The sequence below is a fragment of the Palaemon carinicauda genome, chromosome 38 (assembly GCF_036898095.1).
Source record: "Palaemon carinicauda isolate YSFRI2023 chromosome 38, ASM3689809v2, whole genome shotgun sequence".
Classification (NCBI taxonomy): domain Eukaryota; kingdom Metazoa; phylum Arthropoda; class Malacostraca; order Decapoda; family Palaemonidae; genus Palaemon; species Palaemon carinicauda.
In genome coordinates, this window is record NC_090762.1 from 68,816,123 (window position 1) to 68,835,363 (window position 19,241).

Here is a 19,241-nt window from a genome sequence, read left to right on the forward strand (position 1 = left end):
CAGATGATTCTACCTCAATAATCCTTTCTCCTTCCAATGATATTCCATCTTCCATTGCATGCTCCGTTCTCATCATCTCTGTCTTTCTTCTATTTATCTTGAGCCCAACTTCCTGTGATATTTCATACATTCTGGTAAACAAGCATTACAAATCCTGTGGTGTTTTGCTAATAAGGACAGCGTCATCAGCATGCTCTAGGTCAGCTAATTTCTTATTACCAATCTAGTCCATTCCTTCTCCACAATCTCCAACTGCTATATTCATTACAAAATCCATGGGGAGATTAAACAACATTGGTGACAATACATTTCGCTGTTCACTGAAAATTCATTTGACAGGATTCCACTAACTTTAACTTTGCATTTGCTATTCGGCCTTTTAAATGATATGTGAATGACTGAAATCAGTATTTTAATATATCATCATTGTAAACTGTCTGACTCTAAGGCCTATTGCCAACGTCCTGGTGATTGTCAGGTATGGGTTCGAATCCCGCTCAAACTCGATAGTCCTTTTGGTCGCTGCAACCTTACCATCCTTGTGAGCTAAGGGTAGGGTTTGGGGAAGCCTATACAGTATGTCTACCTGCTGAATCGTCAGCAGCCATTGCCTGGCCCTCCCTGGTCCATGCAGGTCGAAAGGGGCTTGGGCACTGTTCATATGTATGTGTGGTTAGTCTCTAAGGCATTGTCCAGCTTGTTACTTGCCTCTGCCATTCATGAGGGGCCTTTAAAACTTTAAACTGAAGATCACAACCAAACAGCATATAACCTAATATACAAGACGCAATTCGAAACAATATATACATTGGTGAAAAACAAGTGTTTTAAGTTAACATTTTAACATAACAAAAGATATTCTATGGCACAGAATCCGGAAATATCATGCTTTTTTAACAAACAATCTTTGATAGATCTTTCTGTTAACTAAAGGTTAAGCTAAGATATACCGCCTTAGCAGTTCTTGTTTGTCAACGAGTACGTAAGTGGATGAGGAAACTGGAGGAGTAATGTACCGTGCTAGGCAATATATCTTAGCAATCCATGTTTCCCAAAGGTATTATAAGCGGATGAGCAACCTGGAGGAGTAACCAGTACTTTTGGTGTGGAGGAAATGCCCCGCTAAATCTCGATGAACTGGGAGCAGGGTGACGGATTGAGTTTAAGGCAAGATACAAGTAGTCTGGTGGATGATCTTACTGCAATTAGTATGGACCAGCAGGGATCACTTGCCTTAGTTAAATAGAACTGCGTATCACAAGGATCTGGCTCTCCTTTGATGAATCTAGCCAATGAATCCTTTATCGATTCAGTCAGTCAATGGAAAGCGAAGATGACACACTGGCCCCCAGTCCCGGGCGTAGCGGGGTGCTAAAAATCTCCCGGTTTATAAATACTTAAAAAAATTTAAAATTCATTATTGGAATGTTAGAACCATGAATCAGATTGGAAAGTTACAGCAAGCGGAGAATGAATTTATTAAATATAGTTTGGATATCTCGGCCCTAAGTGAAACACGTTGTAAGGGGATTGGTAAGGAAACTTTAGACCAAGGATATATATATATATATATATATATATATATATATATATATATATATATATATATATATATATATATATATATATTCAGGAAGAATAGATGGAGTTTGAAGAGAAGGGGTAGGAATGATGATGACACCAAGAGCGGAAAAGTCTTTAACTGAGTGGAGAGCTGTAAATATTAGAATGTTACTAGCAAAGCTTAAATCAAGACAGTGCAATATGCGTATAATAGTTTGCTATGCACCAGCAAATGATTCCCTTGAAAAAAGGAAAGATGAATACTATGAAGAACTGCAGAGTTTAATAGATGAAAAGAGAGAGAGAGAGAGAGAGAGAGAGAGAGAGAGAGAGAGAGAGAGAGAGAGAGAGAGAGAGAGAGAGAGAGAGAGAGAGAGAGATGGATGACTCCAATGCTAAAGTTGGAATGAATAATCAAGGTAAAGAGAATGTGATGGGTGTTGGGTGTCTTGGCGAAGTTGCAAATGAAAATGGGGCCCACTTTATAAGTTTTGTTTAACAAACAACCTTGTCATTGGAGGTACTCTTTTCCATCACAGGGACATCCACAAATATACTTGAAATTCACCATGTGGCAATTAAAAAATATCAAATAGATTACATAGCCATTAATAAAGAGAGAGGGAGGACTCTGCGAAATGTAGGAAGCTTTAGAGTTGCAGATATTGGTATTGATCACCAGCTGTTCATTTCCACACTGAAATTGAAACAGAAAGCACCCATCATATAATATATGGTCAGTCTCTACTGCACTATCCTGCTTGCTAGGACAATGTCTCTGTCCCTTGCCTCTGCCATTCATGAGCGGCCTTTAAACCTTTATAAAGAAAAGTAGATAGAATACCTAGGTTTGATACATCTAAGCTTTTAGAAGATGAGTACATTTTCAATTGAACGTAGGAATCGATTTGCAGTCTTGGAGACTTTAGGAGACTGAGAGCAGACAATTAATGAAGAATGGTGTGATATTAAGAACACATATCAGTCAGTTAGTAGTGAAGTCTTGGGACATGCAGTTACAAAGAGAAAACTAAGGATATCAAACAATACTTGGGATACTATAAAAAGAAGGCAAAGACAGAAATTGATTGTTGAAAGTTTTCGAAGTAATGAAAATTACAAGGTAGATAATGATAAGTATTCCAGTATTGATAATGAGATCAAAAGAAAATCTAGGAATGACTGGAGAGAATACAGTATTTAGACAGGAAAGCAGATGAGGCTGACAAAGCTATGCATTCGGGAACTGGCTATTGTGTAGGAATCACTCAGAACTATTAATGAAATCTCTACGGGGCAAAGATGAAGAAACATAATTATACCCATGAAAAGAGAGAGGGATCTGTTATAACCACAAATTAAAAAGACAACATTGATTGAAACACTTCAATGAGGTCATGGATAGGAGATATGGAGGGAATAATTTGACTGACATACCTGAAGCTGAGGAAGACCTTGATGTGCTATCTTTTCTCTGTTGGAGCCCTTGGGCTTATAGCATCCTGCTTTTCCAACTAGAGTTGTAGCTTAGCTAGTAATAATAATTAATAATAACAATAATGATAATAATAATGAATGAATTCAGTGTGTTTGAAATCGAAGCAATCATTGAAAAACTCAAGAGATGAAAAAGGCCCTGGATACGACGGAATAACTGTTGAGATAAGATTGGCCGAAAACGAGGTGATCCGCAGAACACTTACAAATGATTTTGTAGAATGTGGCATGAAGAGGCAAACCTGATGAATGGGAATTAGGAGCGTTGGTGAAAATGGCAAAAAATAAATAGATAAAGGAAACCTGGCTGATTGCAATAATTACAGAGGCGTCACACTTATGTCAGTTGTCATGAAAATATATAGTATGCTTATTCTAAAGAGACCATAGAGAAAGATTTGTGAAACGCTGAGAGATAAACAAGCAGGATTTAGAAACTTTCCAAATTTTAATTTTGAGACATGATGTACAGCAATGTGTAGAATATAGAAATCCACTTTTGTTGGCACTTGTGGGCTATGAAAGGGCCTTTGATAGTGCGCACCGGCCAATTTTGTAGAGTCCTGTCTTATTATGGAATCCTCTCAAACGTGTAAATTTGATTAAGTCTGTGCATGAGCATAGCAATTGCAAAGTTAATGTTAGTGGAATCCTATCAAATGAATTTCCAGTGAAAAGTGGAGTACTCCAAGGGAATGTGTTGTCACCCATGTTGTTTGTTAATCCTTGTCATGGATTTTGTAATGCGTAGAACAGTTGTGGATGGAGGAGAAGGATTGGATTGGATTGGCAATAGGAAATTAGCTGACCTAGAGTATGCAGATGACGTTGTCCTTATTAGTGAAACACCACTATTTTGTGTTTGTTTGTTTGTGTGTGTGTTTTTTTGTGAACACCTGCTTGGCAACTATTTTAATTGTAATGGAACTTTCAAGGATTAACTGTTATGTTAAAAGCTGGAAATGATTAAATTTTGAAAGGTCAAAGTCCGAATAACTGAAGATATTAAGGCTTTCAAGAGGAAACTGAAGATTTTCTTATTCTGTGAGTGCTTCGAGTTTGACGGTTTAACAGTACTTGAGCAATACTCAATGTGAAATGTTGAATGATCTCGAACGAACATAATAAAACAACTTTGGAGGTCCTGTAGAGATTAGGGTTCCCCTGATGTATAGGACCAGAAAAGCAGCCCTTAAAGTAAGTAAGATAGACTAAAAGTCAACGTCACGATCAAACAAAATGAAATGATTGTGTTTGTTTGTGTGTGGTTGTTTATTTGTGAACAATTTCATGGCCACAGTTTTAATCGTAGAGTAATGAAACTTGCAGGAAGTAAAAGTCTAGAAATTATTAAATTTTGGAAGGTCAAGGTTAAAAGTCAACGTCGCAGTTAAGCAAAATGTCCAATTCACGTAATCAGCCACAAGTTTTGACATCATTGTCACAGAGACTTCAAACTTGGTTCTCATTTGAGTGTATGAAAATCCACGCCAATTAATATGTCATGGTCGACGATCAATGTCGAGTCCAAGGTCAAGGTCAAGCAGAAGGTCAAATTTTGGTTATCAACCATGCGACCACAATTTTAATGGTAAAGTAATGAAACTTGCAGAGATTTAAAGCTAGTATGTACAGAGCTGGAAATTATTAATTTTTAAGGTCAAAGGTCAAGGTCACGGACGTGCAAAACGTCCGAAATCAACCCAAAAGGTCTCAATAAACTGGCGAGGCGGAGGTCTGCGCTCTACTGAGTGCCCCTCTAGTTCCAGCTGTGATCATCAGATTGATCAGGCAGTTGAATTGGTGGAACTTCACAAGTTCAAACTTACAGCGAATGTTTTATGTAGGAACAGGCTGGCATTAGTCTCTCTTCATAGTTTATACATGGCATCTATTCTAACGTTGTACCGACCTTAAGATATTTTTTATACTCTTTAATTCACTGTTCATATAGTTTGTTTTTTTCCTTTCCTCACGGGGCTATTTTTTTCTTGTTGGAGCCCCAAGGCTTGTAGTATTCTACTTTTCCAACTAGGATAATAATAATAATAATAATAATAATAATAATAATCATCATCATTTTTAACTTCCAGCAAACATTTCATCGCGAACAGTCTTACTGCACCTTTCACAGTGTACGCTGGGGGACATTTTCCTTGATAGTGTTCGCTGGCTCTTCTCCAACAAACAACAGAGATTTGGTTGTTTTTCTCTAGGAGAAAAGTAGAAGGAAAAGGTCGAAGGATGATTCCAAGATAATAGCATGTGCAGGCGAAGGAAAAGATGCACTAATGGTTGCAAGAGAAGCAGGTAGTCCCCGCTGAGGAAGGTAAGGCTATATACTGCAGGCCTGAATAAATAACAACCGTAAGGGGGGAAAATTTCATGTCCATATTTTGAGGTCAATTAAAGCATACGGACCTTCTCTCCTCGAATTTTTTGTTCTTTATAAGGCCAAGGCTTATACCAGGTAGCCTTTTTAATTCTAGCATTAACCTTCCTCTGGAAGAAAAATAGGCTATGGAATTTCCAAAACTAGTTTCTTCTACAGGCCCAGTTACCCAAGGTTACCATCAGATTTTTAAATATATTATGCTAGAAATCTCAGGCAAAGTATAATCTAGTCTTCCTAAGTTTAGGTTAGGGAACGCCAGACATGTTATATGGAAGTAATTAAGGTTAGGCAGAACGTATATTAACAGGCAATGAGATGAATTCATTTCTCGCCAACGTAAAATTTAGGATCAATGGTTAGGTAGGCTACCTTATTACTTACCTTAAGGACCTATAAAATCTGTTTGTATTATATATTCTTTGGGTAAGTATGTGATACATTAATTTCTAGCCAAGTGCATGAACTATATATTTTTCTTACTCACTATCTTGTGTTTTATGCATTTCTGACCTTGATTATTGGGGCAAACCACCCGGTAGCCTTTGTATATCGGCGTCCAGTTCCTTATGCGTTCATTAAAAATGACAATCAACTAACCTAACCTACAAGCCTTGTCCTTACCTACTTATCTAACTGGGGGGCTAATCCCCCCCCCCCTGGCAACCTCCCTTACAGGTGGTCGCTATCTTGCATACACCCCACCACCCGTTCAGGAGTTTTAGACTCCCTTCTGTAAAGACAATGATGGGGGACACCAGTAAGAAACTTGGGTGGGGAACTATCATAAAAGAGGGATTTACAGAAATAATGGTCAGAAATGCAAAATAAGGACTATATAACCATTTGGAAAAATATATGGTTCATGTAAGTGGCTGAAAACAGGTCAAAATGTGAAGATTTGTAAGGGTACAGAACCTATCAAACCCACCTAACCTAACCTAGTAGTTCCCAGGTCACAACCCCTAGCCAGGGGACAAGCCCCCTGGACCCCCTTCCCAGGGCACAAGCCCCCTGGACCCCCCTTCCTTGTTCACAAACTAAAAGTTAATCACAAATAAATCCTTACATTATGATGAAGTAAATCACAATTCCTTACCTTATGATTGACACCATTTTTTTTTTATTGTCTTGGTAATCTTTACAGAAGCTTTGCAGTAGAAAATGTATTGGTCTTCCCTAAAAGTGAAGTTTGAATCGACATTTGAGGCATTATTTCTCAGTTATTTTTAATTTCACATGAGTAACAGTACCTATGCACTGAACGGAGAGCATTTCCATCTCAATCAATTGCCGATATAAATGAAATCACTAAATTTCGAAATTGATTGATGTACTTCACTCAAGTTCCCTCTTGGAGACATCTTAGTGATGGTGATGAAGTTGAAACTGAAGGGGAAGGGGGGAAAAAATGGCTGTTGTAGAACAACATCCGGAAACTTATGAAGAAGTACTTGTAAGCTGTTAATTGGTTTTGCTAAAAACTACCTGACAGATACGTCATTGTAAATGCACAGAAACATGTGCAATAAGTCCCCTTCTGTCTCTCAGATGTAAACAATGGAATTAGAGTAGAAAAACATACTTCACATTTTAATCAACCGAGACCCAAGTTATTATGCCCCAGACCCTATTAAACATATAGAGAAAAATACCAAACTAGCCAGCACTCGTCCATTTCTTATAGCGAATTCCAGATTCACTAGTAATTAAAGTATCATATGTTTACCATTCTTTGGTTTGTTCCGTAACTGAAATACAAACCACGCTATTTAATAGGGGTAATTACTTTCGTCGTAGCTGAAATGACGAGCCATTAGAATTTTAACGAGGGTTTACTACCCCACCGCCAGTTAGCGGGGGTTAGGGAGGGTAGCTTGCTACCCCCCTCCCCTCACACACCTGTGCTGAGCTCACTTTGCTCTCGGCTCAGGTGCTAGATGGACGTGTCCGCTGTCACCCTCGCCTTCTCTGACAGCCATTACTAATCTTTTGTTTGCTTTTGCTTTGACAGAGTGTTTGTGAAGTTGGCCTCTGTGATGCGTAAGTGTCCCGGTTTACCGGACCGCCCTTGTGATACCTATATGTCAGCAGTCGAAATGGACCCACACACCTTGTGTCCTTATTGTAGGGGCCAACGGTGTGATAAGAGTAACATATGTGGTGAGTGTAGGGAGTGGTCTACTTCCCAGTGGGAGAGGTTTTCCCGGCGCCGGAAGAAGAAGTCCAGGCTTGATATTTCTCCTTCGAAGATTTCTTTGAAAGGAGAAAATACCAAGGGCTCTTCTTCCGTGCCCCAAACCTCCTCTGAAGTTCCCACTCGATCGGTTTCTTCTGAGAAGTTGTCGAGTGGTAGCGTAGGCCGCAGTTCTGTTGACCGATCTCGGGGTTTGGGAGAGGGAGTTGCCTCCCATAGTGAGGCAGCTCCTCCTCCTCCCCCGGGGGAGGATTTAAATTTAAATGTCAATGTAACTAATAATGATTTGTTGCAGCTTTGGGCTTCTTTGGGGCTTGAGGGTTTGCCCTCCAAGGAAGCCTTGTTTGACATGATCAAATTGGGAGCAGCTGTCAAACAGTCGCCGACTTTAGCAGAGGTTGATCCTCTGTCTATTGTCGACGTTGTTGTGGCAGAGGCTTCTGATGAGTTGTATCAAACCTCTGCTCCTGATATTGCTGATGTAGCTGAAGGCTTAGTTCCCCCCTCCGAACATCCTTCGAGGGAGGGACTAAGTCCAACGGTCTCTCCTGCCAGTGATTCTCCCCCTCGGGGGAGTTCACTAACAGAGACTCCTGCTGACCCCACGGCTCAAAGAGGGCATATAAGGCGTAAAGCCCGCCTTCCTCTTCGCCGTAGAGGACTTCCTTCACCTCACAGGGGTGTTAGGAGGCGCCTCTTCGGTTCGTCATCACCGCAGTACGCCGCAGAGGAACATCGCCGTCGTTCGCCAACCCTTCCAGCTACATCCCTGGACCTCTCCGCAGATTGTTCGCGATCTCCTTCAGTGGAAGGTCGTCCTTTTGATAAGGACACACCGACCCTCCACCCACCAGACCTGCTGACCTGCTGTCGCCGTACCTGGCCGCTGATGTGCTGTGGGCGCCCACGAACCCTGTTTTTAAACGGGCATTGGTCCCTTCGGGGCACAAGGGACTTTCACACAGTAACATTGTGTGAAAGTCCCTTACGCGCCAGGTATCTCCTGCGCGCAAGCGCTCTCCAGCTGCTGTTCCTGTTATAGCATGCCAGTGCTCACCTGTGCGCCAACGCTCTCCTGCTCGCCAGCTCGCCACTAAGCGCCCATGTTCTCCTGCCCGCCAACGATTTCCTGCGCGCCCACGATCTTCTGATCTGGGCGCAAAGGGGAGGATAATTTCTTCCCCTGCTCGCCAGCGCTCTCTAGCCCGCCATCCTTCACCTACGCGCCATCGCGCGAAGTCTCCAACGCGCGCCCTGCACGCCCTCCTGTTGTTGTTCCTGATGTGCGCCCTCATGCGCGCGGGCGCAAGGGATATATCTCCTGCGCGCGCCCAACGATATCGTCCTCACGGGCTCTTTGCGCGAACAATTGCCTTCGCGCGCACGAGCGCTTATTCACCTTGCTGCGCGCCCTCTGCTTTCACCGGAACGTGCGCCAGCGCTCGCCCGCGCGCGCTCCTGGCAAAATTATATCGTGCGAGCGCCAGCGCGAGGCTGCAGGACGACGCCAGGCCATCGTCATCGCGTGTCCCCCCCGCAAGCGCAGAACAGCGCACTCGCCGGAGGGAGGGAGGACTCTGGATAGGTCCAGGAACTTTCCTTCTTCTTTTGAGGCAGACCCTACTTTGGTAACTCCTCCTAGGGATCGAACAATCCCCTTCCCTCCAGAGGGAATATCTGACAGCACAGCTGTCAGTCGGCAGCCCTGGTTTGGGTCCCTTGTCAGAGCGGTCGTACAGGCTTTTAAGCCTGTTCTCTCTGAGTTGGGCCACAAATCAGTGGCAGTTTCAACTTCCCTGAAGAGGAAGAGAGGAGTAGCTGACGTGGTGACTTCTTCAAGGGCGAAGCTGACTTCTCGGAAGTCTTTGAGGAAGGCCTCCTCCCCCCCAGACTTTCTCTCCCTCCCCTTCGGACGAAGATTTCCCTTCCTCAGGGGAGTCACGTGAGGTGAGGCGTTCCCCCATCGCACCATTGAGGGAAACCCCACCTCGCGCAGAGAAGTCTTCTCGGGTAAGGGTGGAGAAGAGCCTCCCACCATCACTGTTGGCGTCCTGTATCCCTCCCAGGAGGGAGTCGAAGGACTCCAAGTCTATTCCGAAGTCGTCCTCAAGGATTAGACCAGAGCCAGCCAAGCCCTCGGAGAACGTCCACGAGTCCCCCCAAGAAGAGCCTTTGGGGACAAGAGACTTCGCTGCCAGCCCTTCAGGAGGAGAGCTACAGGAGTCAGAGCATGCGTTCTGGCAGGTTCTGACCCTTATGAGGAATCTCAATGGGTTCGCGGACCCAAAAATTCCTCCTCGTAAGGGCAAGGACACGGTCTTGGACCGAGTCTTTGGTACTCAAAAACCCTCTTGGGCCAGCGCGGCTTTGCCCTGGTCTCAAGGGGTTAAGAGTGCCAGAGATAAGGTCGAGGGCCAGCTCTCCGAGCTTGCCTCCTCCAGCCGTTCTAGTGTCGGTAACAAACTCCTCCCGCCTCCTCGTGTCCATCAGAGGAGGTACTTCGACATCATGGAGGAGACTTGTTTAGCTCTTCCCTTACACCACTCTTTGGAAGAGCTTACCAGGGTAGTCCCTCTAGAGAGAGACTCCACCCGGCAAGTGTCTTTCTCGGCTACGGAGATCCTTAGCCAGGAGAAGGTGGGGAAGTGTGCCATGCAGGCAACTTCGTGGCTGGACATCTGGCTAGGGTCTCTGGGCATCCTGTTACAATCTGAGGACTTGTCCAAGGAGAGTACCAGGAGGGCCTTGGAGACCTTTCTACTTTCAGGCACTCGTACCATCGAGTTTCTAGCCCACCAAGTCTCGAACTTGTGGGCTAATACCATCTTGAAGCGTCGAGATGCGGTGTCTGAGAGATTCCACCAGAAGGTCCCCAGCACCGAGATCAGTAGGCTCAGACATTCTTCCATCTTGGGGAGGAATCTGTTTGATCCTAAGGACGTGGAGCAGGCGGCTGAGAGGTGGAGGAAGTCAAACCAGGACTCTCTCCTACATAGGGCTTTAACATCAAGGCCCTATAAACCTCCAGCAACCCAACAACTACGCCCTACCAAGGCCACAAAACCAGCAGCAGCAGCGAAGACAACGGTGTCAAAGCCCTTTCCTGTCAAGGACAAGAAAGGCAACAAGTCCTCCAGGGGAGGGAAAAATCCTAGAGGGAGTGGCCGAGGTCGCAAACGCTAGGATTGGCAGTCCCCCTGCATGTCCACCAGTGGGGGGATGCCTACAAAGTTGCGCAAGCAGGTGGCAGCAACTCGGGGCCGATTCCTGGACGATTTCCGTAATCAGTCAAGAATATCGCGTCCCGTTCATAACATCTCTACCTCCCCTGACAGCGAATCCAGTGTCGTTGAGCTCCCTTGCTATGGGATCGGCAAGAGGGCAAGCCCTACGGGCAGAAGTCGAGACTACGTTGAAGGAGGACGCTCTCCAAGAGGTCGTCGACGGGTCCCCAGGCTTCTTCAGTCGACTCTTTCTTGTAAAGAAGGCGTCTGGAGGCTGGAGACCAGTCATCGACCTCTCAGCTCTGAACAGGTTTGTCAAGCAGACCCCATTCAGCGTGGAGACGGCAGACACGGTCAGACTTGCAGTGAGACCGCAAGACTTCGTGTGTACACTGGATCTGAAGGACGCGTACTTCCAGATCCCAGTCCATCCGTCTTCAAGGAAGTACTTAAGATTCAGCCTAGACAACAAGGTCTACCAGTTCAAGGTTCTGTGTTTCGGTCTCTCCACAGCACCTCAGGTTTTCACCAGAGTGTTCACCCTGATATCATCGTGGGCACACAGGATCGGCATCCGTCTCCTCCTTTATCTGGACGACTGGCTGATCCTAGCAGACTCGGAGTCAGCCCTTCTTCGACACCGAGACAAACTTCTGAGACTTTGCCAAGATCTGGGGATTATGGTAAATCTCGAGAAGTCTTCTCTGCTTCCTACTCAAAGAATGGTATATCTAGGCATGATTATAGACACCAATCTCCACAAAGCCTTCCCATCAGACGACAGGATAGCAAGGCTGAGGAGGGTCGGAGTCCTTTCCTCAGACGAGAAGAAATCCCAGCCCAATTGTGGTTACGTCTCCTCGGTCACTTCTCATCCTTGGCCCGCCTAGTTCCCAATGGTCGCCTCAGAATGAGATCTCTGCAATGGCGACTCAAGTCCCGGTGGAATCAAGGACACGATTCCCCGGACATCATGATCCCTATGGGTCCTGCGGAACGGATGGATCTTCAGTGGTGGGTGACAGACGAGAACCTACGAAGGGGAGTGGATCTTCTCGTCCTCCCCCCGGATTTGATGCTGTTTTCGGACGCCTCAAAGAAAGGGTGGGGGCCCACATTCTGCACCACAGGACCTCAGGCCTGTGGTCAGAATCAGAAAAGTGCCTCCATATAAATCTGCTAGAAATGAAGGCTGTATTCCTGGCCCTTCAACAGTTCTAACAATACCTGGCGGGTCACTCTGTGGTGGTGATGAGCGACAACACCACAGTAGTGGCTTACATCAACAAGCAGGGAGGTACCTTTTCAGAGCAGCTATCCCATCTCGCAGTAGAGATACTGAGATGGACCGAAGTCCACTCGATTCCACTATCGGCTCGCTTCATTCCAGGCAAGAGAAATGTGCTCGCTGACAGTCTGAGCAGAGCGTCTCAGATGGTGAGTACCGAGTGGTCAATGGATCATCTAGTAGCCAACAAAGTCCTGACTTTGTGGGGTTCCCCGACTGTGGATCTGTTCGCTACAGCGCTGAACTTCAAGCTCCCGCTATACTGCTCCCCAGTCCCGGATCCCAGTGCACTCTGGTAAGATGCCTTCCAACAACGGTGGGACAACATCGACGTATACGCCTTTCCCCCGTTCTGTCTGATGAGGGGGGTACTCAACAAGACCAGAATATCGGTCAATCTCTCGATGACCCTCATAGCTCCGCTATGGCATCACGCAGAATTGTTTCCAGACCTTCTGCAACTCCTAACGGTACTTCCGAGAGAACTCCCTCCACGACACGAGCTACTCAAACAACCACACACCAACATCTTTCACAAAGCCGTAGCTTCGTTTCGACTTCACGCCTGTAGACTATCCAGCATCTCCTCGCAGAGAGAGGATTTTCGCAACAGGTTGCGAACAGGATGTCTGGACACCTGGGAAGGTCATCCGCAGGGGTCTACCAGGCAAAGTGCAGAGTTTTCTGTGGTTGGTGTCGTGGAAGGGGTATCTCTCCACTCGACGCCACTATTCCAGCAGTAGTGGAGTTCTTCGTGTATTTGCGAGAAGAAATGTGCCTTTCAGTCTCGGCAGTGAAAGGCTATCGCTCAGCCTTAAATCTAACCTTCAGGCTCAAAGGAGTGGACATTTCTTCTTCGCTGGAACTTTCCCTACTCATACGAAGTTATGAACTTACCTGCCCTCAATCGGAAGTGAGACCTCCTCCATGGAACGTGGTTCGAGTTCTCAGGTCTCTTAAGAGACCTCCCTACGAACCATTACGCCAGGCTTCAGATCGCCACCTGACTTGGAAGACGGTGTTCCTACTAGCTTTGGCGGCAGCCAAGCGAGTCGGTGAACTTCATGGTCTCTCGTATGGCATCGCCCATTCAAGGGGATGGGGGGAGGTAACGTTCAGATTCATCCCTGAGTTTGTTGCTAAGACTCAGAATCCGGGAGTGCCGGACCCTCGGTTCGACTCTTTCCGGATTTTGAGTCTTCGTTCTGTAACAGATGACCCAGACCATCTCCTACTGTGCACAGTAAGGAGTCTGAGGCTATATCTCAAAAGAACGGCTGCAGTTCGTCCCCAAGTGCAGGCATTGTTTGTGAGCACTGGAAAGACAAAGAGGAGGGTTACCGAGAATACTATGTCAGCATGGATTCGTAAGGTAATCCATCTATCCCAGAATCCAGACCCTCCTCCGTCACGTCGCCCTAGAGCACATGATGTCAGGGGCGTAGCTACGTCCCTGGCCTTCTTTTTGTTCTCAGTGATGCAGGTTCTACAAGCAGGGGTGTGGAAGTGTCAGACGACCTTCACAACCCACTACCTGCAAGACGTGACTCACAGGAGGCTCGATACGTTCTCTATCGGCCCTGTGGTGGCTGCACAACAGCTGGTTTAAACCTCAGGCTCCTTAATTGACGAGTAGCAGAAGGTTGAGGGCATTGTTACCCAGTTTTAGTGTGCATGAATGAAAAGGTTTGTCTGGCCCTTATTCTTTTCTTCATCCTCCCCTCTCTTGGGGAAAGCAGCATCCTGGGTTCTCTGCACAGCTGACCTCAAACCACTACAGGTAAACCATGTCTCCTTGTGTTCCTAGTACAGTATTAAGCTAATACTGTCACGTCCTCATACTCTGACGAGGTGGTATTGGGAGAGTCCTAGCCTAAAGTTTCCATCTAAAGGACTTCAGGTTAACTTCCTAGGATGAGTCACTCTTCAAACCTTCACACACAGCTTACGTAGGCCGCAGCCCTTGCACAGCAAGGTGCTAGTGAGGTGCAGGGACTCCTTATTGTTGAGTGCTGACACACTCAGATACTGAGTCCCCGGGCAAAGCCAAAAGCCAGTACTGGCCGGGACTTACCACCCTTCCTAAGGGTTGAGTCACCCATATTAAATAGCGTGGTTTGTATTTCAGTTACGGAACAAATGACAAATTCGTAGGTAATTTGTATTTTTCCTAACTATACAAACCTTAGCTATTTAATCAAACTTGCCCGCCAGCCCTATCCCCCGTGAAGTCCTACCTCTAAGCAAAGTGAGCTCAGCACAGGAGTGTGGTGTGAGGGGGGGGGGGTGGTATAGCAAGCTACCCTCCCTACCCCCCGCTAACTAGCGGTGGGGTAGTAAACCCTTGTTAAAATTGTAATGGCTCGCTTTTATTTTTTTCTTCATTCTCCCCTCTCTTGGGGAAAGCAGCATCTGGGGTTCACTGCACAAGCTGACCTCAAACTGTACATGTTGGTAACTTCCATAACCTCAATAGGTGCGGCAAGGATACAACTTTAAAAGTAGGTTCTTAGTGTCTATTACAAGAAAAATACAGACTCAATGTCTGTCACTCCACCCTCAGTAAGGCCATAGGGATAAACAAAAGGCTTTTAATTCCACGTGCCAGAGAAAGAAAATTAAATTCATAGATCTCTGGGACACTTTCTATGACGAAAAAATTCTACAAAAGAAACGCAAGAAGGCAAGAGAGTATGCGGAAACCAGCTTGATCTCAGCCTGTACAATTACTTCAGCACAGTAGACCAAGAATAAATTAGAACCTTAGAAAATCTTCCAAAACAAAATAGAGGAAATTTGGCTGAAAATTTGTATAATACAGATAAAAGTAAAACTAAATCACTAGTAAATCAGGAAAACAATAAAGCCACAAGGAATAGAAAAAACGATAGAAAATATCCTCAGAGTGGCACAATTCAACGCTCAGTCAGTTGGAAACAAAATGGAAAACTTCAGGGCAGTGATAGCTAGTGAGGAACTAGATGTCATAGGCATTACCGAGACCTGGATTCAGGAAAAAAAACAAAGGATTTTATCGGAAAATACGAAATCACAGGTTTCAAGCTTTTCAAGAAGGATCTCCATACCAAAAATGGTGGAGGGATAAGGCTCTTATGTTAAAAATCGCTTAAACCCCATAGAAATTAGATTAGAAACTGATTGTGAAATGACAGGTACAAATCTTAACACCATAGAAAAAACATGCCCATACTACTGTAGTAACATACAGATCACCACACCAAACACAAGAAGAGGATAAAGACCTGTATATACAACTTGTACAAGAAGTTAGCAATAAGTTAGCTGTCCTAATGGGAGACTTCAATAGAACAGTGAACTGGAACACTATGAATTCTACATTAAACACTGAAGGACATAGGCTACTAGAATTTGTCAACAATGAATTCCTCCATAAGGGGCCCGATAAACCAACCAGGGGAAACAACATTATAGATATTGTGCTAGCTAAGCAAAGGCGGTCACCACTGGGACAAGTCTCTTAGGTACCATGCCTCCCTTGGGACTTTTGGGTCTCCTCGGTGAGGAGTGGTTTTCGAGGGTGTTATAGTTTACTGCAGCACTCTCTGCTTCTGCTCACCTTTGTTCTTGCAGCTTTGGCGTAGGAACGAGAGCAGTGGCAGAAACTGGCTTTGGCTACGTTTCACAGGCACGTTGTTGATGGGAGGCAGAGAACGCTGCCCGAAGTTCTGCCTTCAAGTGTTGGACAACTTCCTCCTCCAAGGGAGAGTTAACCTCCACTAGGTGTTGGGCAACTTTCCCTTGGAAGGGAGAATTACCCTCCATCAGCCACTGTTCAACAATCTTCTCTCTTGCGGGGAGAATTGCCTTTCCTGCCCGCGGGAGAGGTTTCCCCACCAAAGGGATTTCTCTGGATGGGCTTGGATTTGTATACATGCCCCGCTCTTGCTCCTCGGAACTTGGTGATGAAGGAGTTGGGTGACTGCTTGCAGTTCTTGCTCATTGCTGTCGTACTCTCAAGGTACAAAACGAGTCGAGCAATTTTCCTTACGGGTCTATCGCAGATGTTGATACCTGTCTTTGCGGTCGCTGCCTCTCCCATCGATGAGTTTCATGGGATATAACTCTTCTGGGTTATTACCTACATTAAGGCACAACAAAGCTCATGAGGCTTTGTGAGGCCAGACTCTTCGGGACCTGCACCTTATGGTTTTAACCTCTTACGAGGAAGAAACTGCTCGAAGGTTATAACTTCAGGATTATTGCCTACATCGTGCCTGTTAGGTACAACAAAGCTCATGGAGCTTTGTGAGAGCATCCCTTTCAGGACCTACCCCTCATGGTTTAAATCTCTTGCAAGAGAGAATCTGTTGATCTTTAAGTCTAGCACAGCCTTTTTCGTTCCCTTGGAAGGGAAGACATAAGACTACTCGCCAATCCCTTGTTGGGGAGTAGGGTGAGCATAAGTACTTGGCAAAGATCTTAGTTTTGCAGAAAAGTTGTGCGCAGCGTTTCGCACCCATCCACCGATCTCTAGTGTTATTGCTGCAAATACGTTTTACTGCCAGTAGCACAAGTCTCGTTAGACGCCGAGTTTCATGAAACGTCATCCTTGAGAGTTATTTTCTCGGGCATTTTTCTCCTACGGAAGGGAGAGCTCTTCGGAACACTCACACAACAGGCTAGTGAGACACTTTCAAGGTTACCTTTTGCAAGCCTCCACTCCCGAGGGGATAATATCAGCTTTTGCTTACATATACGAACTATAGAAAGCAAGTACAGTATTCGCTTACAGGGATGCTTATCGGTGGGAAGGGCAAACACTTAATACCGATGTAGGCGCACACTTGATACTGACATAGGTAAACAAACACTTAATACGGACATAGGCAAACATTTAATACCAAACACTCCCTACACTAGCTGTAAGAACTTTTCGTGGGGGCACACATGCTCACGAACACGTTAACAATGTTACAGCTAGTCGACAATCAGTTTCTTTGGGCAATAATGTTGCTTATTCGTTACACATGCATTACAGTACAGTAATTCCATGAGCGAGCTCAGGCTTGTTTTCGAACATTTACCCGGAGGCAAAGAAGTTACGTTTGTACAACCGCATGCAGGCAAGCAATCTTTTATTGCCCGACAAGGACTTCGTACCATCTTAGAATTAAACCCCTGTTCTAATCATTAGATTAGATGGTTGCACACCTAATGGAAAATCAGTTTATGTATTACCCTCCTGCCTTCCCATAACCTGACATACAGTAGGTAGTCTACCCTCAAGTACTCCTCCTTAATTCCTGGCGGTTCCTTCTTTACATTCAGATTGGCTGTCTTGATATTAAAATACTTAAACTCCAAAAGTCTGCACATAAATGAATCTGTTCCCTGTTCAGTTTTGCCAATTGGAAACAAAGAAATACAGGTGATTTTGTCATTTCTAAGGATGTTGATCATAGGAAGTAGGGCTCAATTGTGAACGTTGATCAACGAATCATTCGGGCTGCTCCCGTATGTTTGTCCCGCCTCGGTGGTCTCTGTTAGTGGTTCTTATCTAGAATTAGGGATGCAATTACCTGTCTGACAATGGATTAAAGATACGTCTCATTCTTGCCTTTCGGAAGTAGTGTAGTTATGTGCGATTGGTCGTTAGCGACTGGTGTCTTGCTCGACAAAAATCACTAATTACTAACTACTCTGGTATTACTGATCTGTAAGCATACTTACACGGCAAACTCCCTTTGGATTGAAGGCAGTTGGAGAACTGCATTCAAACCTCCCCTCCCCCCACAGAGCAGTTGCTTGTAACTGGTTGCATATCTCAACATGAACCGACTTGAGATGTTTACTGGCTAGGCCATCTCTCGACCCCTAGGGAGTAACCGATGAGAATTAACCTTTCACTTGAGAGTCAAGGTTCCTCGTTTCTCTCGATTGAACTTGCCAACCCTTCAGGGTACTATGCTCAATGAAAGGAGCACCATACAAACCTCTTTGTCAAGCATCAGATTGTGACTTAACCCTGAAGATGGTCTTTCTCTTAGGCCTGGCCTCTTTCAAGAGAGTCAGCAAACTACATGGTCTATCCTATGGTATCGCCCATTCAAGGGGATGGGGCAAGTGACACTCAATTTTGTCCCTGAGTTTGTAGCCAAGACTCAAAATCCGGCTGTAGCAGATCCTAGTTTCAGTCCCTTTTGTAACAGATGACCCAGACCACCTGTTACTCTGCCCTGTGAGGGCACTGAGGAAATGTATAAAAAGAACTTCCAGAGCCCTCTCTCAGATCAGTGGGAAGATTACAAAGAACGCTTTCTGAATCAGACAGGCTCCTCGCCTCCCAGTCTCTGTCCCCGTGCTCACGACGGTAGAGGTATCTTCACATCCTTGATGTTCCAAAGAATTTCTCTCTGATGCAGGTTTTACAAACGGGCTGGGGGAAACAGCAAACAATGATTACTGCCCATTGTCTGCAAGATTCAAGCCACAGAACCTGAATACATTTAACTTAGGTCCTGTGGTGGCTGCACAAAACGGGGTCTATAACACCTGAGCTCCCTTGTAGAAAAGTAGCAGTCGGTTGAGGGCAGATGTTACCTGCGAGTAAGTCTAGGATGAATGTGCGAGTGACTGGCCACTTCCTATTTCACCCTTCCTTCTATTGGTGTTCAGCATCTGAGGAACTATATATTTATACATATATTTGTCCCTGTTCTTCAAGCGAGATAGAGTTGGGCAATGTCTAGGTTAAGTAAGGAGCTCAGCTCCAAAATTACGCTTACCTGCTCAAGTCACATTGCTAAATTTTATACCTAGCACTGATTGTCCAGGCCGTAATCCTATAAGGATCACGAGGTTTAGGGTGCCCTCTAAATAGCTCGTGTAAAGCACAGTGTCGCCCTGCGACAGTCACGAGTCAATTGGTTTTAGGACTTCCACCTACCATGGGGTGAGTCTCCTACGTAAAGAGCGTAAGGTGTGTATATAGTGCTGGAACAAATGACACTCATAAATAATTTGTATTTTTCCCAACTATACAAACCTGGAGCTCTTTACACATACTGGTCCTGCCTTCACTTTCCCCTAGGAAGTCCT

General features: G+C 45.2%; 1 protein-coding gene across 1 annotated transcript in view; it reads left to right on the forward strand.

The window, feature by feature from the left end:
• Window positions 1-5,191: 5,191 nt before the first annotated feature.
• The window catches only part of SCCRO3 (defective in cullin neddylation 1 domain containing SCCRO3), a 49,519-nt gene continuing 35,469 nt past the window's right edge, over window positions 5,192-19,241 (forward strand). The window contains exon 1 of the mRNA XM_068362340.1: window positions 5,192-5,389. The gene's annotated coding sequence lies outside the window, so the exon portion shown is untranslated. The remainder of the gene's footprint in view (window positions 5,390-19,241) is intronic.